Genomic DNA, 25,610 nt, shown 5'->3' on the forward strand with positions numbered 1-25,610 from the left:
TGAATGTGGAGCGCCTTCCTACTCACTGTCGTTCTTAGCCGCAAGTCTTCTGAGTTCACGTTACTCACCTATTCCTGACATTTGTTACTATTAATCAAAAGAACTCCACCGTCACCCACCCCAAAGCAGCTCGCTCCTCTCGCTTGGGCTGTGAGTAACTTGGGAGATAAGGTGGGGAATGTGCCAGGGAAAGCACCAGTTCTCACACATTCCGTGATAGGCCCTTGAGTCAGCATAGCACCTCCGAAGGAGAAGTAGATAAATCAGAATCAGTTACAACAAATACTGATCTTACATCAATTGGCATACTTAGTGTCGTAAGACCTAGAGGACCCTTAGTTCTTCACACTTGGCTCAGTCTCCCTGGAAAATGCAGAAATCCATCCCCTGCCCCCACAAAGGTGCAAATGTTTGCAGAGAAGTAGCTGAGTAAGGAATCCTTTTATTGTCTCTCCTCCCCCGGCCCCACATGTAGCCATCAGCCTTGAAAGGAGACTGTCCATCTGATGGTTGTCCAGAGACCTGCTCAGAGTTCAGGCAGTATTGGCACAAGGCCTTCCACCTGCCAAGGCTTCGATGGAAGTTATTCAGTCATGTCTCCTAAGTACACTAATATACCAATTTACTCACGGTCTTTGCTCGTGACAGAGTCGTTTTGAGCAACAAATCTTCCTTTTATCCAGCTTTTATTCATATCCTCTTCCCTACAGGTCTTGTAGCCTGAGTCCTTTCCATTTTAGGTCTGTTTATGGTTCTTCCATGCTTCCTATGGCCTGCAGCTCTTGAAGCTGAGCTGCCTCAGTACAGATGGGGTCTCCTGCTGGGCACGTTTAGTCCCCTCACTTAGGCTGCCCATCCAGTAGAAAAAGTTTGAGAGGGAAGGGAGAGCAGTGCCTAGCCCTACTTTTTCTTGTCTTCCGTAAGATTCCCCCCCCCCCCTTTTTAACACTTCTGCCACATTCAAGTTACTTTTCTGTTTCTCTTTCGTGGCATGGCAAAAATTACAACAACAACAACAACAACAACAACCACCACAAATCAGGGAATGGCTAACTTTTCTGACATGACAGATGGCAGGTTCAAATCTCAGTTGTGACCAATGCCGTCTGTGTGGCTTCGGACATTCTGTTGGTTCTGTTACCCAGTTCCAATGTGTGTGTATAGTCCCAAGTACTTCCCTGACACCATTTGGGTGACTGATGATTTAGCTCAATTTGGACACCGGCTGCCTGGAGAGCGTATCCGATTTCACAGTTTAAGAGTTTATTCCTACAAGGCCACTCGTCCCCTTCAGAAACCAGTCATAAGTTCAGGTTGTCACCCGTTCTTCTGAGTGACCGGATACAGATTGGAGGTTTTCATGACCCCATCCTTGGGTTTGATTAATTTGTTAGAGCAGGTCATAGATCTCAGAGAAACATTTTACTTACTAGATTACCAGCTTATTTATGAAAGGACATAACTGAGGAGCAACCAGATAGAAGAGATCCATAGGGCGAGGTGGGTGGGAAAGGGCATGGAGCCCGCCCAGGTGTACCATTCTTCCTGTATCTCGGCGTGTTCTCCAAGCTGGAAACTCTCAGAACCCCATCCTTTTGGGTTTTTATAGGGACTTCATCACATAACCATATTTGATTAAATCATTGGCCATTGGTAATTGATTCAACCTCCAGGCCTGCTCCCCTGCCAGCAATCCAAGAGTAGGACTGAAAGTTCCAAACCTCTAAGAAACCACTGGTAACCAGCCCCCATTTTTAGGTGCTTTCCAGGTAATCTCATAAACATAATAAAAGACACCTTGATGAATCTCATCACTTAGGAAATTCCAAGGGTTTTAGGAGCTCAGAAAAGGGAAGGAAGACCAAATACTATACATTTCTTATTATAAATCACAATATCATAGACATATATGTCTCTTCACATACAAAATTGGGATAATGAATTACTTGTCGCTGGTGTATGAGGATTATGTGATAGCATATGTTAGAGTCTTCTGTTAAGAGTAAAGCTCCTTACAAATGTAAGAATTTAAGGGGCGCCTGGGTGGCTCAGTCGGTTAAGCGTCCGACGTCGGCTCAGGTCATGATCTCACAGTCCGTGAGTTCGAGCCCCACGTCGGGCTCTGTGCTGACAGCTCAGAGCCTGGAGCCTATTTCAGATTCTGTGTCTCCCTCTCTCTCTGCTCCTCCCCTGTTCATGCTCTGTCTCTCTCTGTCTCAAAAATAAATAAACGTTAAAAAAAAATTAAAAAAAAACCCAAATGTAAGAATTTAATATTGTTATAATTGTTATTCATCATTGTATCCTTCACATTAACTCTCACTGGGCCTTAGATCTTAGTAAGTGTTCAGTGCATGTGGCTGAAATGAATAATAAACACTCATTAATTAAGCCCAGGTTTAAGTGTTGTAAATGTTGATTGCCAGCGGCTGTCAGGGAATGTTAAACTAATCCAAGGTCTTGCAGACAAATGAGAATTTAGCAGTTCATGAGACTTATGGGCTCTTGTAACACCCTCTGGGGATGTCCCAGGCCACCAAGGCCATAGCAACAGAAGCATGGATGACAAGTTACAGAAGCTGGAGACAAATCTTGCTCCATACTGTGTGAGCTGGATATTCAGTCTGATGGCATGCTTCTACTAATCCAAATCCAGATTTTTTTTTTTTTTTAACAGATTTGTTCTTTGGAGTCAACGTGGCCCTTGGAGCCACTGGTTTGGTATGGTAAAAAGAACACAACTTTTGGAATTCAAATCCCAGCTCTGGCGCGTGTTAGCTGTGGGACATTAGGCACACTTCTTTTCCTGTGTAAGCCTTAGTTTTCTGATGTGGAAAATAGAGATAAAGAGAGTCTGCTTCAGAGGCTGATGGAAGAATGGGGAGATAATATATACAAGGAACCTACCCCAGTTCCTGGCAGGCTGCTGGCACTTCATAAATAATATGTTTATTTTTCCATAGATTGGAACCAGATGTCTGCACATGTTGCTTTGCTTATCTTACTCTCTTTTTTGTGTGTGTTCTAGTTTTAATTCAGTATTTTAGATGACTTTGTTTTATCTCCTTTGGCTAGCATGTGATTCTCTCTATTGAGCTGTCTTTCCGTATTTTGGTAAGGCAGCTTGCCCTGTGACCTCAATTCTCTGATGGGTGTGAGAAAAGTTATTGATTTTCCATTTGTTTAGCCTTTTTCTTGTAAGCATGGAAGTGATGACTTCCATTTTTTCTTCTAAAACGACTCTTTATTGAGACATGATAATCAACATACAAAAAGCTGTACATGTTTAATGCATTCAACTTGATGAGTTTGGAGATCAGTATATACCATGAAATCATCACCACAGCTAATGCCATAAACATATTCATCACCTCCAAAAGCTCCTCCCATTTTTATTTAGTGGTAGTATTATTAGAGCAATTAACATAAGATCTGCCTTCTTAGCAATTTTAGAGTATATCATACAGGGTTGTTAAGTATAGTGATTTCTAGGATACATTCAACCTTCGTAACTAAAAATTTGTACCCTTTGACCAACATCTCCCCGCCCCCATCCCTCGATAACCACCATTTTACTCTCTGCTTCTAGGAGTTTGACTATTTTCGATGCCTCATGCAAGTGGGATCATGTAAAGTTTGTTCTTTTGTACCTGTTTTTTTTTCCCCCTTCACACCTTGTCCTCAAGGTTTATCTGTGTTGTCACAAATGGCAAGATTGCCTTCTTTTGTTAAGGCTGAAGAATATTACACTATGTGTATGTATCACATTTTCCTTGGCCATTCATCTCTTGATGGACATTTAGGTTCTTTCCATGTCTTGGCTATTATGAATAATACAGATAATTTCTGAGATCCTGATTTCAACCCCTGTGGGAATATACCCAGAAGTGAGGTGCTGTTTCATGTGGTAGTTCTGTTTTTCATTTTTTGAGGAAACTCCAAACGGTTTTCCCTAGTGGCTGCACCAATTTACATTTCCACCAATACTTACATAAAGGTTCCCTTTTCCCCACATTCTGGCCAAGATTTATTTATTTATTTATTTATTTATTATTTATTTATTTATTTATTTATTTATTTTTGATAAAAGCCATCTTAATAGGTATGAGGTGACACCTCATTGTGGTTTTGGCCACATTGTGGTTTTAATCTTATTGTCTCCCCAAACTCTCTTTGTAGATACTTTCATCTCCAGTGCGTAAATGAAATGGTGCAAGAATGCTAAGAATGTGTTTAACTGGCAAATAGCCAATTAGCAGAGGAGCTGGGCTTCAGACTCTGGTTTTCCTGAGTCTAGGACCTGTGTTCTTTTCCACCATAAAGACCAGACTCCATGATAACTATTTATTAAACCCGAAATCATCACACTTATTTTACTAGCAACTTAACATGTGTTAACCAACTAAATGCTCATAACACTCCTAAGAGTTAGGTACTGTTACTACAACTGATTTACTGGGAAGGAGTCTGAGGCACAGAATACTTACTAACTAGACCAAAGCTCCACGGCTAGAAACTGACAGACTGGTGTTCATATTCATGTGATTTGGTTTCAGGGCCCATGTTCTTAACTGCTACATCATCATACATGGTTTGACATGTAAGAGTGAGCCTATCGGGACTCTGAGCTAGGACATGAAATGTTCAACAATATCACAGATAAGCACAAAGGACAGATCTGGATAAAGGGTGGGGACGGGGGTCAATTGATTTTGTCAGCAAACCTCATGAAAAGCTATACATCTGGTTGTTGAAAGATAGGTCACAAAAGATTATGCATCCCAAGAAATGTGACCTTTCTGAAGAATTTTAATCAGGGAAGAACATGAATTACTTTTGCATTTTTGAAAGTTATTTCTGGCATAGAAAGTAGAGGTAAAAGTAGGTCTTTGCAACGGTTCATGGTCAAACTTCCTGGGAGATAGACGTCCGAGCAGCTCAGCATCCTGCCCCTCCCGCTCCTCCCTCTTTTCCAAGGCCTACACTTGACTGAGTGTATACTAGTGAAAAGAGGGCACTGTCATTCCATCAGTTGGCCAAGGAAAGAAAGTCATTCCAGTCTTAAATCTCAGTCACTGTTTTGACAGCTGTTATATAGACGCTGACATCTCTATTGAGTTATCTGCTTTGATACCTCACTCACTAGTTTTTGAGACATTTTAATTATCTCAAGGATGCCGTTAGAATGCATGAACAGAATCATAAGCTCTTCCAAATCCAGAAGGCTCATGTCGTGTATGTTATTCTTGACAATGTGAGTTTCCTATGTACTCGTTTATGCATGTTGTTTAATGTCTCGGTGTTTTTAGTTCTCCTTGTGGCCCTCTTTCCTCCTGCTTAACCTGTGTCATTTGGTAGTGTGCAAATCAATCGTCTTGGCTACTGGCACTTTCTTCCCGATTACTAACCAATGCGTTGAATAGCCATGTCTCCCTTTGCAAGGTTAGTGAGAATACATTTATTTCTAATTCTTGACGTTGCTTAAATTCAAGACAGGACTTTCTCTCTATCACAATTTCCAACAACAGAATTTCCTCAGAAGCTCTTGGTGAAGGACTTACCAGAAGTCATCTAGATTAGGAAATTATAAACCATCTCAGAAGGACAGGATTTTAGAAGATATGGTGTCTGAGGCATGGAAGCACTATGAGTTCAGAATGGAGTTGTTTGAGAACATTCATAAGGAACAGAACTGAGAGATGACAATAAATAATAGTATGAATAAATATGTTAAGACTTGCCATGCCATGAATGTGTGCAGAGACACTTTGATGGGTAGTTTGACTGCATTAGATCATTAATTCTCTATGAAGACATTATTCTTAACTTCAGATTTTAAAGGAGAAAACTGAGGCCCAGAGAGATTGTATAATGTGCCCAAAGTTAATAACATAAAAAGCTGGAATTTGAACCCAGATCTTTAGTAGCAAAGTCTGTTTGATGTTGTGAGAATAAGCCAAACATTGCCGGAAGGATGGAAACAGAATAATTTTTTTGAATAAATAGGTTCATTATTGAAGGCCTACCTGATGGAAGTCTCAGGCATTTGCCCTTAGGAGATACGTTATGCCTTACAATGGAAAGAATACAATTTGCAGACTTTGATGTTGATATTTTACTTGACCAAAAAATGACACTGAAGAAACCCTCAAGACGTACTTATTGTTTTCATATGCTGAGAATGCTGAAAATATCTAAAGTAGACCAGCCTTAGGCTCCTTTTATTCTGCTCATTGTTTTAAGGAATCTGAAATAGGGTGGATTGGCTTGGGGTTCCTAATGTTTCCTTCAGTGCAGTAATGCACCCTTCTCTATGATTCTAGAAATCCCTTGATTCCAACTGGTTTTGAAAATGGCCATCAAATACTACACGGGTTGTGATGGTTCAAAGTAAGGCTTTCCATTTGCATTTTTATTATGTTCTCAGACCTCGTTTAAAAAATTTTTTTTAATCTTTATTTTTGAGAGAGAGAGAGAGAGACAAAGTGCGAGCGGGGGAGGAACAGAGAGAGGGGGAGACACAGAATCCGAAGCAAACTCCAGGCTCCGAGCTGTCAGCACAGAGCCTGACGCGGGGCTCGAACCCACAAACCGAGAGATTGTGACCTGAGCCGAAGTCAGACACTTAACTGACTGAGCCACCCAGGTGCCCCTCAGACCTCATTTTATTAGTTTGGGGAGAGTCACTTCTCTTGGCTCACCATTAGGTGACACATCTATGCAACTAATTTTTAATTAGTACGTGCTGTGTGCTAGGCACAGTACTAGACCGTCCATATACATTATTTCATTTACTCATAAAAAATCCCAGAAAGTTAGATTTTTTTCAGGTGAAGAAACTGTTAGTTAAAGAGGTTAAGTAACTTGTCATTGGTCATAGAGTTCTTAAGGGATGGAAAAAAAGATTTGATCCCAGGTTTAGCTGACACTGTTATATTACACTTTTTAGTATTTTGCTTATTTCATAGTCTCTCGTTAGCTTCTAGAAGGGTTATTATTTCACTCCTTTCCTTAATCTTCTTTCTCTCCTTCCATCTTACTCTATCTCTTCCTCCCTCCCTCCCATCTTTCCTTCTTTCTACTCTGTCTCTTTTTTCTTTTTCTCCTCACCTTACCTTCCTCCCTTTTTTTTCCCTCCCCTCTGGCTTTTCCTTTTTTTTTTTTTTTTTTTTTTGGTTACATGAAAAGACACAAGAAAGACTGAGTCCTTTGGACAGAAACTTCTTGGATCTTTTCACTTCTTTATTATATTCTCAGGCACCCTTTCAAATGAATATGTATTAAAATAGCAACTTGCACAAATGTCAGCTGATGTCATCTTTCTGTTTGCCGTAACTTTTCCAAGGAAGATTAAATCTTATGAGTTTTTGTTTCATTGTTTTGGCCTGGTTTTATAGATGCCACTTCAAAGGATTTTGCTCAGTCCTCAGAATGGCCTTGTCTGAGGCACAGGCCTGGGGAAGTTGACCTTGGAGGCATCCTGCCTATTATTGAATCAGTGACTGCAGAGCTGAAAGGGCTCTTAGAAATCACTTTCAGAAAGGGAGTCAGAAGCTCAGAAGATGGAGTCAGTTTCTTCACTTCTAATTTTTAAGTTTTTCTTTTTTTTAATGTTTATTTTCTGAGAGACAGAGACAGAACATGAGCAGGGGAAGGGCAGAGAGAGAGGGAGACACAGAATGCAAAGCAGGCCCCAGGCTCTGAGCTGACAGAGCCCGATGCAGGGCTCAAACCCGTGAATCATGAGATCATGACCTGAGCTGAAGTCAGATGCTTAAATGACTGGGCCACCCAGGTGACCCAGTTTCTTCATTTCTAAAATGGGGATATTAATAACATCTACTTATAAATGGTTATAAGTATTAAGTAAATTCATATTTATGAAGTGTATAGAGTTGTGACCAGCCACATGATAAGCACCATAAAGTGTTTGAAATAAACATAATAATTTATCCAAGGTCATAGAGTGAGAAAGGCACCATAGGTTTTTGAATAACTATACCTGGGTTCCATTTCCCTTGTATGACTTTGGGGAAGTCGTCCAACCTCTTGGAAGGTTTGCTTAATCTTGAAAACATGTCTGATGTCTTGACTTCATAACTTTCTTATGAGAGTTGAATGAGCTAACAAGGGCAGAGTGCATGGCCCCTAATAGGAGCCCAGCAGGTGAGAGCTAGCTTTAGACCCAATGTCAGAAGCAGCGACCATGATCTTCTGACCAACTCAATGCTCTTCATAAATACTGAGATATTTCTATGATTGCAAAGAACAGATATTTCACGTCTAAAATAAAACTGTTTAATATAGGACTTCGGGGTGAAATGTTTAACATACCTTAAGCCAATTTAAGAAAGTCTATCTAACTTGAAAAAGAAACACATTCCAGACACTTTTTCTTCCTGTTGGCATCATCGTTGATTAACACATTGTCTTTGGCTGAGCTTCATTTGTATTCCCTATAAGTCATAAGTGTAGGGAGGATGAAGTCTCTGTTTTTATTTGGAAGAAGATATTCTAAGCATCATTTTTCCTTATCTCTTCCTGTTTTGATTCTTTTGCTTTACCTGACTAGGCCAGGAGTCACTGAGATCTCAAATCTGATTTTAACTTAGTCATAAGCAGTTGATTGACCTTGGGTGGGCACTTGTAAGTTTCTTTGAGATTTAATAGCCTCTATTTCCTTGATTTACCTCAAAAAATCCTTTATTTAGTTATTTAGTTATTAACTTTGAATTTTAGAGCTGTTTTAGATTTATAGAAAAGTTATGAAGATAGTATAGAGTTTCTACATACCCTTCACCCATTTTCCCCGATTATGAACATCTTATATTATTATGGTACATTTGTTGCAATGAATAAATGAATACATATACATTGTCATTAGCTAAAGTTACTAGATTATATAAGTTAAGTTGATTGCACTGATTGGTTTTCAAATATTGAACCAGTATTGCATATCTGGAATAGATCCCACTTGGGATATACTTCTTCTCATACAATTTTGTATTTCATCAGCCACCTGTGTTTTTCAGTTTTCTCTTTTACTGCTTGCCAATATGAACACTGATCTGATCAGACAATCGGGCAACCCCATTGTCTGTTACACGTGACATTTTGTTCATATCCTGTTCTTTCCTGTGGATTCTCTTTAGCTTGTTCTATGTCTTCCATCCAGCCTTTCCTGATGAATTCCTCAATCTCTACCTCTTCTGACTCCTTTAAAGGTTTGTATCTCTATGCATCTCTTGAATTGGCACCATTTTGTCGATTTTCTGTAAATAAGATCTCCAGGGATTTTTTTTCTTATTTAATATCTCATCTTATGACAGAGAGGATTTAAAGCATTTTCCTCAAATACATTGAACTCAATCAGGGAAGAACCAATTAAAGCCTAAGTGGATGATGACAGTGAGACAAAAAAAAAAAAAAAATTAGGGTGGAAAAAATAAGATGAAGCCAGAGGTGAGGTTTTTGCATAATGCAGTGATAAAATTCTCTACTTTTTTCTTATTTTTTTATAATTTCTGTTACATTGGTATAAACTTTTTGTTTTCATAGTAACTTGCCGCATCGTATTTTGTGGCATATTGGTGTTATAATTAAAAAAAATTTTTTTTTTGACCAGGATAGAAAACCTAGATTCAAAGAGTGCTGGAGGTAGTGAATAATAGAACAAAGAAAGTTCTCAAAGTGTGAAAGTCCAAGGGCATTTCACATATACTCCATTTCACAATAGGGTTATATGAACATTGTGAGGAAGGGGCCATGTTTTATAGTTGCTTTGTTTTCCACATTTTGCTCACTCGATATTAGGTACCTGTTATGGCCAAGTACACGCACGTTGATTTGAATGCCATCTCATTTTGCCTCCAAGTCTGTAAACAGTGTGGCAAGGTGGGTTAATGAGAATTTAATGTCGCAGAATCGGAAGACTCAAACTTGTGTTTTGTTTCCTGTTGCTTTGAAGAAGTAGCTGTTCAGCCTTGGGGATATAAGACTAACTCATGCATGTTTAGACTCATCTGATTCCCATAAAAGGCAAAAAATGTTACCGTTAATTCTTGAACCTAAAATATTTCGTACATCCTAGTTAACCATTCAATGTCCCTGTTAAGGAGAAAGTGTGGAGAAAGACCAGAGGACAGTGGTCCTCTCATTGAAAGTAAGGGCTGCTTTGCTTGGTGGGTTAAGAGGAGATCAGGGGAGCTTTCTGGAGGCTGGAGAGAACAGTGCATTTTCTGTTCCCTTGAATGCGTGAGAACTACCCTCAGTAAGCAGACAGCTCGTGTCAGATCTTAAAAGAACAGGAGTTCAGAACCCAGCCTGGGAGACATTGAATGTCTGTGTGAAGGGCTGGGGGCTCTCTGGCTGGTGCCAGTGGGGAGAATCTATGTTACGTGGCCAGTTGGGTAATGGTGAAGACTAAGTGGTCTGAAGAAAAGGCTCCTTCCTAACTTTTGACTAATGCTGAGAGCTTCTAGCATGTTGTAAAGTCATAAAAATCACTGATCAGTGAAGATAAGTGAGAGTTCGAAAGGGCATTGCACCTTGGGTGCACCATGGCTGTAAGAAATATGTCTTTGTCTCCTGAGTAGGCAACATGGCGTCTCTTTTCATACTTAGCTGTCCCTTGTAATAACCCAGAAAACTTGTTAAAGATCTGGAAGTGTGGGATCCATCTCAGATGTACTGAATCAGCATATTGATGTTAAAAAGGGACAGGGATAACTACAGTTGTCTTTTTTCTGTCAGCCCTGCTCTCATCTGTGGACTGCTAGTAGAAAATTCCTAGCCAGGTGATAAAACACGGGCTTTGGGTTCAGACAAGTCGGGGTTCAGACTGAAGCTCAGCCACTAATTCTGGACAAGTAACTTAAATTCTGTGAGCTACAGAATCTTCTTTGTACAATGAGAATTAAAAATATCTACCTTTTAGGTATATGGAGGGATTAAATAGGGTACCATATCTAGAGTTTTCACCTTAGTGCTTAGCTTGTAGTACACATTCAGTAAATATTTATACATCCCTCTACCCTTAATTTTTTTTAAGTTTATTTATTTATTTTTGAGAGAGACAGAGGCAGCATGAGTAGGGGAGGTACAGAGAGAGAGCGAGAAAGACAAACCCAGGCAGGCTGTGCACTGTCAGCACAGAGCCTGATGCAGGGCTCGAATTCCTTACGCCACGAGATCATGAACTGAGCTGAAACCAAGAGTCAGATGCTTAACCGACTGAGCAACCCAGACACCCTTACCTTTATTTGTCTACTTAATTTCAGGACATCGTTCCATTTATTTATTTATTTATTTATTTATTTATTTATTTATTTATTTATAATACGAAATTTATTGTCAAATTGGTTTCCATACAACACCCAGTGCTCATCCCAACAGGTGCCCTCCTCCATGCCCATCACCCACTTTCCCCCACCCTCCACCTCCCCCATCAGTTTATTCTCAGTTTTTAAGAGTCTCTCATGGTTTGGCTCCCTCCCTCTCTAACTACATCATTCCATTTAGGTGGCCAAGTGTTCTTGGAATTTCTGACTTAGTCCACCTCTTTGGTGTCTGATATAAAAGGTCTCTTTCATCCTAAACCTACCCATGGCTTTATTTGCAATTGTTCTAGGTACTGACTGGCAGGTCAGAACACTAAGAATGACACATCTGAGATGACTGTGTCCTGATCTTCGCTTCCCTCGAAGCCACCTTGGAGTTAGCACAACTGAAGATAGTTAAAAGATTGCTTTTTCTGAGTTTGAATCTTTTCTGACAGCCTTATATGAGAAAGCCTCTTGTGTTGTCCAGGAATGATATTGTAGACAGATTAAGCCATTAATTCATTTTAGTCAGGAAGGAAATGTCTATTTTGATTGTGTTAATAACTGGTCCAATGACGACAGATGGGTTCCTTCAGTTTTCAAGGATATGTGGGATGGTGGTTTTCAAAATGGAAAAAAATATGGAGTTCGAGTTGGAAAATCTGAGCTTGAGTCCCTCCTTCCTTTCCTCCCTCCCTCTTCCTGCCTCCTTCTCTTCCTGCCTCCTTCCTTCTTTCCTTCCTTCCTTCCTTCCTTCCTTCCTTCCTTCCTTCCTTCCTTCTGTCCTTTAACTGCATGGATTTGGATAATAAAAAATACTGCCCTTTGCATCCCTTTCTGTAAGATGGAAGTGATAACCCCAGCTTAAACTGTCTCTCAAGAGCTTTTAGGAGGATTAAACGAGACATGCAAGGTTTCACTTTATAAAGTATAAATTCTTATGAAAAAATAGTGTTTATGTTTTATGTTCATGTCTTAGATGACTCTGGAATGAGAATATATAAGAAAAGGAAATAAATGTTTTCCCATGTATTAATATTCATTCATGTAATCATTTATCATTAAGCAAATATTGAGAAGCTATAATAGAATGTAGACTACTAAACCCTCACACTTCTATCATTTCATTTAATGTTTGCATCAGTCACAAAAGGTAGTTATTATTACCTTCATTGAAAAATTTGAGATCTAAAAAAGAAGAGTAATTAGACCAAGGTCACACAGCTAGTGGCAAGGATGAGATAGTATTCTGGGTCTTCCTGACCATAAATAAGATCATGCAGTACACAAGCATGAGAATAAGTGATTTTTAAAAGGTGTTAAAAACTTGAGGTGCTTTGGATGTCTCAGCAGGATCCCTTATTGAGTATTAAGGATTTTTTTTTCTGGCTCTCAACACTTCTGCAAATTTCAATCTGCTAAAATTAGATATTTCTTAACCCTTGTCCTAAACCCGTGAAGTCATGCAGACCTAGTTTAGACTTGTGCTTGACAAGATGGTATTTTAGATTCTTCTGTCAGTTACAGCCTACCCACCAGTCACCAAGTAGAACAAAATGTGGAGTGATTTGGTGAAGAGGGTGACAGAGACGACTATGATACTGGGGCATCTGCTAATGATTCCATCAGTTTCTATCACTCTCAGAATGGCAGGGGGAGAAGCAGCTAGGTGTTTAAGGCAAATATCACAGGACACTTGTGGTTTTACACTGTGAATTCAGAATGACAACTTAGGCCCCAACCATTACCTGCTTAACTGCGGAACCCAGGCCACTCTTAACTATTCTATTCTTTCTCTGATCTCCTTCATGTCTCGTGGTGGGATGAGAGGGGAGGAGGTTCTCACAGGAGTTTATGCCAATCTAGGTCATGACTCACAGTTGGAATCTGCCTTCAAATTCCACTCTCACTACTTCCCTTGGACCATCCCTCCTATCACCCTGTCTCTCTTCTACTAAGTAAGCTCTTAGCTTCAGCACCTTCTGGGCTTTTGATTTTAAGAGTGTTGTAGCTTCTCTATGTGGGGTATACATGGTTCCTGCTTCCAAGGCTATGATTCCTTTTCATCAGCACTTAATGGATTGCTGGGTGAATCCATTCATCCAACACCCCATTGACTGTGATATCTAAGAGAGCCAGTCATGCTGGGGTTCTTGGAATGATCACAGGATAGAAGTAAGTAAAATAAAGCAGTGATTCAATCATTGAATTTTGTCCCACAGATTACACCTTCTGAAAAAGGTTCCATGGCATTGTTGCTTGGGATTTGTCACCCTTTTTATAAAACAGCCACAAGGGCTGGTTTAAGTTTGCTTCAAGAAATGTTCTCCATAATGCACCCAGAAGTTTGGTTTCTTACTTTTTTTCCTATTAAAATCTTTTCTAATGTTTGTTTATTTTTGAGAGAGAGAGATAAAGAGAGAGAGAGAGAGAGAGACAGAGAGACAGAGAGAGAGAGACAGAGAGAGAAAGAACATGAGTGGGGGAAGGGCAGAGAGAGAGGGAGACACAGAATCCTTAGCAGGCTCCAGGCTCTGAGCTGTTAGCACAGAGCCCAATGCAGGGCTCGAGCCCATGAACAGTGAGATCATGACCTGAGCCAAAGTTGAATGCTTAACCAACTGAGCCAACCAGGTGCCCCATGATTTCTTACTTTAACTCTTAAGGTCCAATGTGGACTTTTGTTCCTATTGTGTCAAACCTACTTCTTCCTTTCTCTTAAAATTTTACATGCTGACTAAATAACACTAAACAGTTTAGACCTTGAAAATATACCAACTCGTGCTGTTTTATTTAGGAGGTTACATTTGGGGCCTTTGGGTGATATGAAGTGAGTATCCTTTGAACTTCCACTAATTGAGAAAGGAAATAAAATAGACCTTGGGGCTCGAATGTAAGCTTTGTGAAGGCAGGGATGATTTTCTGTTCACTCTTGAATTTTGAGTGTCTAGAATGGTGCCTGGTTATTACCAAGTGCTCAATAAATATCTGTTGAGTAAATGGTGAATCATCAAAGGAGAGAGGGAGATCAAAGTAATTATTGTCTTAGAGGTCAAGGACGGAAATATGGGAAGATAGACATCAATCCTGGGGGTCATTAAGAAGGTAGGAGAGAGGCAGATAAATTGCTCTTGATCTCATGGAGACAGGCAAGGATGAGCTCAACCACTTGCAGCTGAACGCAGTGGCAGAGCAACTAACAATGGCAGCCCCAATGTGGTGAAGCCCCAGGTTCTTAAGGAAAAATCTTTATTTACTCTCACCTTGCTAGGAAATGGTAAGAAGATATGAGGCTGACCTTTTGGAGTGGGATAAAGTAGTGTTACACCTGCCTCCCCACCTTAGTAGAGATCTAGCACTAGGTACATTGTGTGGCTGATGGTAGACTCTTCTCTAATCTTATCCACCTGTCCTATGGATGAGTCTCACAAAAATATCCATTAGTATATGTGGATGCAGGCTATGAGACCTTGAGCTGTGACATTGGACTCAAGGCCACTCATCTCATGTAATCATGGCAGATTACCACACAAAGAGAGAATGGCTCGCTCCCTGAAACAGTATACTTTCCTCTCAAACCAATAATGGTGGGCATGTCTCAGTCACTGCTGTAGACAGTTGAACTCTGTGAGGGATGCTATAGACCACTGGCAATAACAACAGCTAAGGAGAAAAGGGTGTTCAACACAATGGACAGCTTGTACATATTCTTTCCCCAACATGATCATAATTCTTTGGACCGAAGCCAAAAAAGCAATGCTGAAATTCTTGGAGTGATTATGGGAGGGGAGGACCAGGAAGAAAAGAAAGTAAAGAAATGCATTTTTTTTTTGCAATCTAGATAGATGCTTTATAATCTCAGAGTCATTCACTGTTAATATTAAAAACAATTTGTACCCAAGATGATGATTCAGAACCTATTAAGTGTTCAATGAATTCTCCTAGATGGTCCCTGCAGCCTTTAGTTAACCTCCCTGTAGTTCAACCATCTGCCATTCTATGTCAGTATCCCATTATTGAACACAGTTTAGATTTTCATCCTGCCCTAGAGACCCTTTAGCACCCACTTAAATCATTGGATACAAGAGGTAGTTGGGGTAGAGCGTTGGGGCTGCAGTTAATGGCTCCAAAGGTGCTATCCTCACGTACTTGTCTGCATACTGTGTGCAGTTATGTGCTTCAACCCCTGTAGTGGTTCAATCTGTGAATTAAGAAAAGGTAGTGGACCCTCACTTCTTCAGTGGAGGAGACAGAGGCTTAGTAGGGCTCAATGACTTGCTTGAGATCATTCAAATAATGTTTCCAAGGCAATATCTGAGCCCAGGTTTTCTGACTCAAATCCAATGCTGCTTCATCTATTGGGGCTGCTCCTTGGGATCTCTTGTCAAACCCATGAAGCTGACTGGGTTCTTTGGGTTTCACTCTTACTCTCTGTAGCTCTTCACTGTCTTTCTGGGGCCAGGGCTCCAAGATGTACTTCCTGCTGGGTGACTTGCCTTTCCCATTGTTGGAATAGAGAAATGACACAAGTTTTAGAATCTTTTCTGACGCCGGTAAGGCCAACTTCACGAACCTACAACCTGTGCAGTAGGTTGGATCCCGTGCAGAGATCCCTGAGCTTGGCTTAATGATCTTCAGTCTCTGCCTTGAAATTCTGAATAATCTTTCACATAAGAAGCCCTGCATCTTTACTTTTCCCTGGGCTCTGCAAATTAGGTAGTTGATCCCCTTTTTCAAGCTTATGACTTTGGTTATGTTTCTTAACTTCTCTGGATCTCAGTGTTCTCATCTGTAAATCAGAAACAATGTAGTTGTGCGTGTCTTAAAGTCTTCTTGTGGGGAATAAATCAGATATAACAGCAAATTGGCTAACAGAGCTTTTGTGCATGCATAGTCCTCAATAAATCTTAACTTCTGTACATCTACTCCAGGAGGGAAACCTGCTCGTTAATATCTTACTAAGTCAGCATGAAAAGGTTGGTTATATGTATTCTGAGTTTAGTTTTGTGCTGGATAATATAATCATTTTGATTTTTTCTGTTGTGAGATTAGATTAACTAAGAAGTAAAAGGGCTCCTTTTTCACCCAAAGGCACTAGTTCAGCCAAAGTGCAGACTTGGTAAGCAGAATGATGAGGGAAGCACTGTAATGGAAGCAAAGGCTAAGAAATCAGTCAATCCTCATCATTGCCAGGTCAGTACCAGGAGCACTCATGCTTCTCAGAGCAGCACTGCGCTTGATCAGTTGTAGTTGTCGACCAAGGTGAGTGGTCAGAAAAAATTGTAAAGAATGCAGGAACTAAAGTTTAATGATACTTTTAAAACTTTATGCCTAGCACTGATCTAGCTGGTTCAAATATAATATTTCATTTAATCTTCCTAAAGACTCCTAAAGAAGACACCCCATGAAGTAGATAACATTAGTATTATCTTATAGTTGAGGAAACTAAGCTCACTGAGTATTTACAGTTCTAGAGAACACCCTAGAATGGATAGTGTTTGGAGTGCATATTATTTGAGGACATAGCTAGAAGGGACAATAAAGATTATGTGGTGGCAAATGGATTTCATCTCATAAGTCTAATTCATTGGTAAGGCTGTGTTAAGAAGGATTATAGGATTCTACATGGGCTGGGTGGGGTAGAGTGTCTTGATCAATTAGCAATGTCTGCCTTGGGCTCTGGAAAAGTGGTGTAAGGCAGATATTCACCATCTTTGGTCTAGTCTCCTCATTTTACAGAATACATAATGACCAAGAAGTTAATATTGTTACAGTTTATACTATAAACTACTGCCTAAGCTAGCTTTTAATCCTGAAGTCACTGATACTTACAGCAAGGCTGTTTTACCAAACAAATAAGCAATAGACAGACAACAAAAAGCAAAATAAAACAGAAAGGAATATATTCATTGACATTACCAGCATCAATAGAAAAAGTCTCAGAGCTTAGAGGATTCTTTTTAAGATCCATAAAATCATAACTGAAAGAACATTTCAAACCTTAGTATGCTTCAAAAACTAGGAACCTTTTAAAAAACAAGTTGCTGGATCCTACCCACAGAATTTCTGAGTCAGTAAGTCTGGGGTGGGGCCTAAGAATCTGCATTTCTAGCACATTCCCAAATGAGGCTGATGATCCGGTCTGGGGACTATGCTTTGAGGGCTCCCTTTAGTAACTTTGCCTTGACCATTTATCAGATTCCTCTTAAAATGAATTATTCAAACATGCGGTTTTTATAAATTTGGGAGACTCAAGCTGTCACTCCCATGGGATTTATTAATAAGTTCTGAAAATTATCTAAAAAGTTTTTCATTAGTGGTTGCTTCAGCAGCACGTATACTAAAATTGGAACAATACAGAAGATCAGCATGGCCCCTATACAAGGATTACATGCAAATTCTCGAAGCATTCCATATTTTTTGGAACCCTCATGCACTGTTGGTGGGAATTAAAAATCATGCAGCCATTATGGAAAACAGCTATGGAGATTCCTCAAAAATTAAACATAGAAGTACCATATGATCCCCCTTCTGGGTATATATCCAAGATGACTCAAAGTAGGATCTCAAAGAGACATTTGCATATCCAAGTTCATTGCAGCTTTACTCACGATAGCCAAGAGGTAGAAGTAATCCAAATATCCGTGGACAGATGAATGGGTAAAGAAAATGTGGTATACACATGCAGTGGGATATTATTCAGCTAAAAAAAAAAAAAAAGGAAATCCTGCCGCTTGCTACAACATGGATGAATCTTAAGGATATTATGCTAAGTGAAATAAGCAGTCACAAAAAGACATACACTATATGATCCCATTTATATGAGGTATCTAAAGTAGTCAAACTCATAAAAACAGAAAATAAAATGTTTTGCAGGGAATGGAAGGGGGAGGAAATAGGGAGTCGGCGTTCAGTGGGTATAGAGTTCCAGGGTTGCAGGATAAAAATGTTCTCGAGATCTGTTGCAAAGTATGTAAATATATCTAACGCTGCTGAACTGTCCATTTACAAATGGTTGGGGCGCCTGGGTGGCGCAGTCGGTTAAGCGTCCGACTTCAGCCAGGTCACGATCTCGCGGTCCGTGAGTTCGAGCCCCGCGTCAGGCTCTGGGCTGATGGCTCGGAGCCTGGAGCCTGTTTCTGATGCTGTGTCTCCCTCTCTCTCTGCCCCTCCCCCGTTCATGCTCTGTTTCTCTCTGTCCCAAAAATAAATAAAAAACGTTGAAAAAAAAATGAAAAAAAAAAACCAACAAATGGTTGAGATGGTAAATTTTACGTGTGTATTTTACCACAATTAAAGAAAAAAATTGTTCATTTAAAGATAACACTTTCCTTGGAGGGCACAATAATTCTTAGCTGGAGAGGTGTCTAGAGGGAAGTGGAGAGGCTCTTTGTGGCTACTCAAATATGAGCTGGGTACTTATCCTGGGTCTGGTGTTAGCAAGCTCCCTGCTATTATAGGCCTATGGATTCCCAACCTCTCCTACATGACTCTTCAGAGTATTGGTACCTAAGTCCAACCCAGAGATTCTAATTTGGCTGTGATATGACCTGGATGGTAAGATTTTTGAAAGCTCCCTTGCTGGATGGCTTGAATGGTTACAGCCAATCAATTTGTTGGGGGCAGCTCGTGTTCAGTTGGTTAATCGCCTGACTCTTGACTTGCGCTCAGGTCATATCTCAAAGTTTGTGGGTTCAAGCCCTGTGTTGGGCTCTGTGCTGCCAGCACAAAGCCTGCTTGGGATTCTCTCTCTCCCTCTCTCTCTGCCCCTCCCCCATTCTCTCTCTTTCTCAAAATAAATAAGTAAACTTCAATCAACTTGTTGAAGTATAACAAAATTCTCTTCTTTTGTTCACACATTGTTTGTTAGGCTATGAATAATTTAAAGATGATCTGAAGAACAGAAAGATAAAATTTCATAGAGTTAACATTTGCATGAAGGGATTAGGCCCCGCCAAAGGGATTTTTCTTGACTCCCTAAAAATCAGCGGTATATCAGTGGGGGCACAGGCAATCCTAAGGCGTTACTATCAGGGTGTGCTCATTACCAAAGAACCCCAAATAGAAAAACAACTCCTCACATATTCAGCCATTGTAAGCCACTTTAGATACCCACGAGATCAGAAACCAGGCAGCACAGGAATCAGGGGACTTGCCAACTTAATGCTGTTTAATATTAATTAAACTTAATATAGCTCAGTTATCTGTTTTTCAGATGTTCCCAGGCAGAATACCAGAAAATAAGAAATAAATCTATATTCATATTATATGTATCTTTAAATTATGTAATCATAAATGTGTTCATAATTATATATTCATATTATGTAATGTATTATCATATATTCTCCATTTCTGAATATTTCTAGAATAACTGAATAGGAGAAATAGGAAGTCAACAATTTCCATGAAATCAGTTACCTGGGAAAATTCATTTGAGAATGTACAGGTGTCATCATCCAAATACACATTGTTAGTGCACCGTGAAGAAAGCTAAAATACTATGTGCCCTACACGTTAAGCATTCAGGGGTGGAAATAAGTAAAGCCACCTAGAATTTTGTGAGAAGACATCACGAAGAGATGACTACCCATGTATTTTAAAACATGTCTAAGAGTAACCAATACCATTGGGCAATACGATTATTGGAGTGGTATTATCTTGGGAAGGAATCCAGTAACACATAAAGGACAAAAGAGAATAGAAATCTTGAATAAAAATAGAATAGAATATTCGCTGCATCCAAACTTTGATGGCTTCCTCTTTAGGAAGATGATTACATATATATAAGAGAACAATTTTTGTCCTTCCTCATCTGATACAAGCATGTAATATTTACCACAGTGCAAGAAATACCCAATTTCTGGTGAGCAACCTGACTTATATTATAGTTGGTTTTTTGCACATGTAGATGTTAAGCCTTACTGAAATGTATGAAATTAAATTAGCCTTCCCAGCATTAGCACTAATGTAGCAGACATTACAGTGGTTGTACACATGGGGATGAGAAGAAACCGAGGTTAAAGAGGCAGAGAACTTGGTTCCAGCGTCCTTGTCATGCTCTGAAACTTAACCTACAGAACAGGTTTCAGGAGATATAAAGTAAGGGTAAATCTGAACTTTACAAGCCAGTATTGTCAATAAATTCAGTGTGGAGTTTTGAAAATATACAGATTCTCAGGGCGCCTGGGTGGTTCAGTGGATTGAGTGTCTGACTTCGGCTCAGGTCATGATCTTGTGGTTGGTGGGTTCGAGCCCTGTGTCGTTCTCTGTGTTGACAGCTTGGAGCCTGGAGCCTGTTTCTTTTTTTTTTTTTTTTTTTTTTTTAAATTTTTTTTTTTTTTCAACGTTTATTTATTTTTGGGACAGAGAGAGACAGAGCATGAACGGGCGAGGGGCAGAGAGAGAGGGAGACACAGAAACGGAAACAGGCTCCAGGCTCTGAGCCGTCAGCCCAGAGCCCGACGCGGGGCTCAAACTCACAGACCGCGAGATCGTGACCTGGCTGAAGTCGGACGCTTAACCGACTGCGCCACCCAGGCGCCCCTGGAGCCTGTTTCTGATTCTGTGTCTCCCTCTCTCTCTGCCCCTCCCCTGCTCACACTCTGTCTCTCTGTCTCTCTCAAAAGTAAGTAAATTAAAAAAAAAAAAATTTGAAAATGTACAGATTCTCAAGACCTAGCCCGTGATTTCTGTATAGATTAAGGCCTAGGATTGTACATGTGTAGAAACTCCCCAGGAAAGATTGCTGCTTCCACCTGGAATAACAGGGACTCTGATACTAACTGAACCTCAGAAAGGACTAAAACACTGGACAAAATATATGAAACAATAATTTTTAAGACATGGGACATCACACAACAAAGGGCAATAATCCTCGAAAGACAGAAAACCAATAAAGTGAGCTCTACGCCATCCCAGATTACTGCCTTGAGAGAGTTTCCAGTTTATGTCGCCGGCAGGAGGGACTGAGGCTGATCTGCTGGTCTCCCCATGTTGGCGAAATGGACGTGGGAGTCCAAGAAAAAGTGGCTAGAGTTGGCATGAGTGGGGTACTGAAGAGAGAGAGAGAGCAGCATACTCAGGGACCCCTGAAAAGCTTCAGAGGTTTCCCTCTCCAGGCTTCAGTTGAGGACGGATCAGTATATGTAGGTAAGAAAACTGCATGCGGGCAGAGAAAAATGCAAACAGCAACTCCTTATAAAAAGCTGTCAGCAGGGGCGCGTGGGTGGCTCAGTGGGTTAAGCGTCTGACTTCAGCTCAGGTCATGATCTCACAGTTCGTGAATTCGAGCCCCACGTTGGGCTCTGTCCTGACAGCTTGAGCCTGGAGCCTGCTTCGGATTCTATGTCTCCCTCTCTCTCTGCCCCTCCCCCACTTGCTCACTCTCTCTCAAAAATAAATAAACATTAAAAGAAAAGCTGTCAGCAAACTAGGAAGAGAAGCTACCTTAACCTGATAAAGAGCATCTATGAAAAAACCTTACAGTTAACGTAGTGATGAAAGACAGAATTATTTCCCTTTGAAGGTCAGAACCAAGTCAGGGACATCTGCTCTCATCCCTTCTATTCAAGATTTTTTATTTATTTATTTATTTATTTTTTACATTTTTTTAACTTTATTTTTGAGACAGAGAGAGACAGAGCATGAATGGGGGAGGGTCAGAGAGAGGGAGACACAGAATCTGAAACAGGCTCCAGGCTCTGAGCTGTCAGCACAGAGCCCGACGTGGGGCTCGAACTCACAGACCGTGAAATCATGACCTGAGCCAAAGTCGGCTGCTTAACCAACTGAGCCACCCAGGCGCCCCCCTTCTATTCAGCATTTTACTGAAGGTTCTAGCAAGTGCAAATAGGCAAGAAAAATAAAAATAATTGCATCCAGATTGGAGATGATGAAATAAACTTATTTTTACTTGTAGGTGGCTTTGTCTATGTAGAAAATTTGATGGATACAAAACATATATTAGAACTAATGAGTTTAGCAAAGTTGCAGGTTACAAGAATATACAAAACTCAGTAGTATTTAAATATAGTAGCAACAAATATTTGGAAATAGGAAATACCTAGGGATAAATCTAACAAAGATGGGTAAAACCTGTATATTGAAAACCGTAAAATATTGATGAGAGAAATTAAAGAAAACCTACATAAGTGGAAAGATGTACTTTGTCTGTGGGTTGAAAGGTTCAATATGTTAGATGTCAGTTATCTCCAAATTTATCGGAAGACTCAACACAATCCCAATCAAAATTCCAGGAGGCTTTTTTTGGGGGGGGGGTGCAGAAATTGGCAAGCTGTTTTGAAAGTTCATATGGAAATGAAAAGGTTCTAGAATCGCAAAACAAAAACAAAAACAAAACCCTTTGACAATGAAGGACAAAGTCAGAGGGCTAACACTACCTGACAGACTTGCCTAGCTCAGAATTCTACCCTGAGGCAGATGATTAGGAATATCCTGAAACTGTATTAAGTCATTGCTTTCCTATTTAGCGAATGACTAGCTTGATGAGCTAAACAGTATCCTGGAGGTATATGAGTTACGATTTAGTTGCCAGATTATCTACAGGAAGAAAGGAAATATGAAGTATGGGCACTAAGGAGGGATCAAAGACTTGTGTTTTAACAGAACCCGTATTTCTTTTTTTTCAATATATGAAATTTATTGTCAAATTTGTTTCCATACAACACCCAGTGCTCATCCCAAAAGGTGTCCTCCTCAATACCCATCACCCACCCTCCCCTCCCTCCCACCCCCCATTAACCCTCAGTTTGTTCTCAGTTTTCAAGAGTCTCTTATGCTTTGGCTCTCTCCCACTCTAACCTCTTTTTTTTTCCTTCCCCTCCCCCATGGGTTTCTGTTAAGTTTCTCAGGATCCACATAAGAGTGAAACCATATGGTATCTGTCTTTCTCTGTATGGCTTATTTCACTTAGCATAACACTCTCCAGTTCCATCCACGTTGCTACAAAGGGCCAGATTTCATTCTTTCTCATTGCCACGTAGTACTCCATTGTGTATATAAACCATAATTTATTTACCCATTCATCAGTTGATGGACATTTAGGCTTGTACCCCAACGTTTATAGCAGCACTCTCAACAATAGCCAAATTATGGAAAGAACCCGTATTTCTTAATGCATATAAACAGAGAAGCAGTTGGGGCACCTGGGTCGCTCAATCGGTTAAGCTTCCGACTTCGACTCAGGTCATAATCTCACAGTTCGTGGGTTCAAGCCCTGTGTTGGGATCTGTGCTGATGGCTCAGAGCCTGGAGCCTGCTTTGGATTCTGTGTCTCCCTCTCTCTCTCTGCCCTTCCCCTGCTCACACACATACACACACACACTCTCTCTCTCTCTCTCTCTCTCTCTCTCTCTCTCTCTCTCAAAATAAATAAACATTAAAAACATTAAAAAAACACTTTAAACAGAGAATCAGTATTCATCTGCTTGCTCTTATTCATTGTGAGGATTAAAACATGCAAATATGTTTAAAAAGGACACAACACTATGCATGTCTGAAATTGCCAGCATGTGAATGCAGATCTTTTGTCATGTGTATTTGGAGCTCATAAAGGATGGGGAAAACTACCCACCTATTGCCCATTGTGGGGAAAAAGTACCCAAAGGTGGGAGATTAGAGTTGTGTTTGAAACGCATAGCGTATGAAAGCTTGGTGCTCGGCCCCACATCCTGATCTTTGAGTTGGACATTTAAAGGAGGAGCATGTGGGAAAGAAGGATGTATAATCCAGGTAAACACTAATTACACTATTAAGCAAGGTTCATATAGTACTTTCTACTAGCTCAGCGGACTTTGGGCTTTAGTGGTGAGTTGTGAGGATTAAATGGGAAAAAAAGCATGTACAGAGCATGACATAACCGTATGGTACTAGGAATTTTATAATGCTAAGTATGGTTTTCAAACAACCACCCCAAAATAATGTTAGAATTTAGGAGAGTAAAAGCATTCCCTTTTGTGAGCAGTAATGTAAACCATACAATTTGTTCTACTTCCATTATTGCCATGGTTACCTGGAAGCTCAGAACCAATGATGAAACTTCGTTCTAACATTCTAAACTTCCTATCAATTTTATATCTGATTCATCTGTGATGCTAATTTTGTTTCAATTAACTTCCATAAGTTGCCTATTTCTTTCTGGGAAGAGGGAAGAAGAAGGAAAGTGAATGAATGAATGAATGCATGCATGAATGAATTATATATAAACAAATATATAAATACAAACATATATGCATACATAATGTAAATATATATTTGTAATATATACATTTATATTATATATAACATCTATAATATAATATAAATACATAGAGCATTATAGCTACATGTTTATTTACATTTATTCAGTAAATATGTATGAACTACTGAGGCAGATTCTATGTCAACCCACCTGAAAACTAGCCTTGTATTATAATTAAATCCCAGCATCTGTGAGTGCGCATGTGTATGTCTATCTCGTGTGTCTGCGTCTACCCTCGTTCCATTGAATCTCGTTCTCTAGGGACTTTGAGTTAAAGGAAAATCCATCCTTTTTTGGCCAAAGAGGCTGAGGCGTTAGTTAATTAAATTCCTCGTAGGCGTCTTTCCTGATGCAGTAGGTACTAAATCCAGAGATAAGTTGTCTTGGCAACTGTTTTGGCGACTGTTACCAGCCTGCTTTTTAGGCTTGTGAGTAAAGATGTTTGAGAATGTAAATCACCAGCTGAGGTTTAACAGATTTTATTCTCACTTTCCCAAAGAAGCTGGACACTAATTGATAATATAGTACACTTTTATTTATGTTTGAACAATAAAGCAATGTTCATAGCTCAGCCCTCGGACGATTACATATATTATTCATGTTTTCAAAGTGTAATAAAGATACATAATATCAGTTTTCCAATTAAAGTTTATGACCAAGCTTGGTGATGGTTATAGTTTTTGGCAGAGATTTTTAATTTTCTTCAAATGCTTTCTTGGGATTCACAAAACAGCTTCAAGCATAAACATGTTTCGCTTGGGGGAACAGGAGGGGCAGAAACTAACACACATGCATATGAAGATCCCATATATATGCAAACATTTTCCAGGTAATGAATCTGGCAAAAATGGACAGTAGTCCTATTTTTAAAAAATAATTTATTTTTAATTAAAATATCCTTTTAGGGTTCACATGCACTGGAGAAATCGGCTACTGAGTTAATTTGTTAACTATCAGTTTTGTGGCTAGCTAATGTGCACTGATGTCCATTCTTAGCACTAAAAATATATGTGCCAATAAAACCATTTTTA

The 25,610-nt window shown here is 39.8% G+C and overlaps 1 long non-coding RNA gene and 1 pseudogene across 6 annotated transcripts in view; both read left to right on the plus strand.

Moving 5' to 3' along the window:
- The window catches only part of LOC111558569, a 243,718-nt gene that overhangs the window by 180,292 nt on the left and 37,816 nt on the right, over window positions 1–25,610 (plus strand). The window lies entirely within an intron of this gene.
- On the plus strand, window positions 17,642–17,742 carry LOC111558638 (annotated as a pseudogene).

The sequence above is a fragment of the Felis catus genome, chromosome F2, assembly GCF_018350175.1.
Source record: "Felis catus isolate Fca126 chromosome F2, F.catus_Fca126_mat1.0, whole genome shotgun sequence".
In the NCBI taxonomy this organism is placed as follows: domain Eukaryota; kingdom Metazoa; phylum Chordata; class Mammalia; order Carnivora; family Felidae; genus Felis; species Felis catus.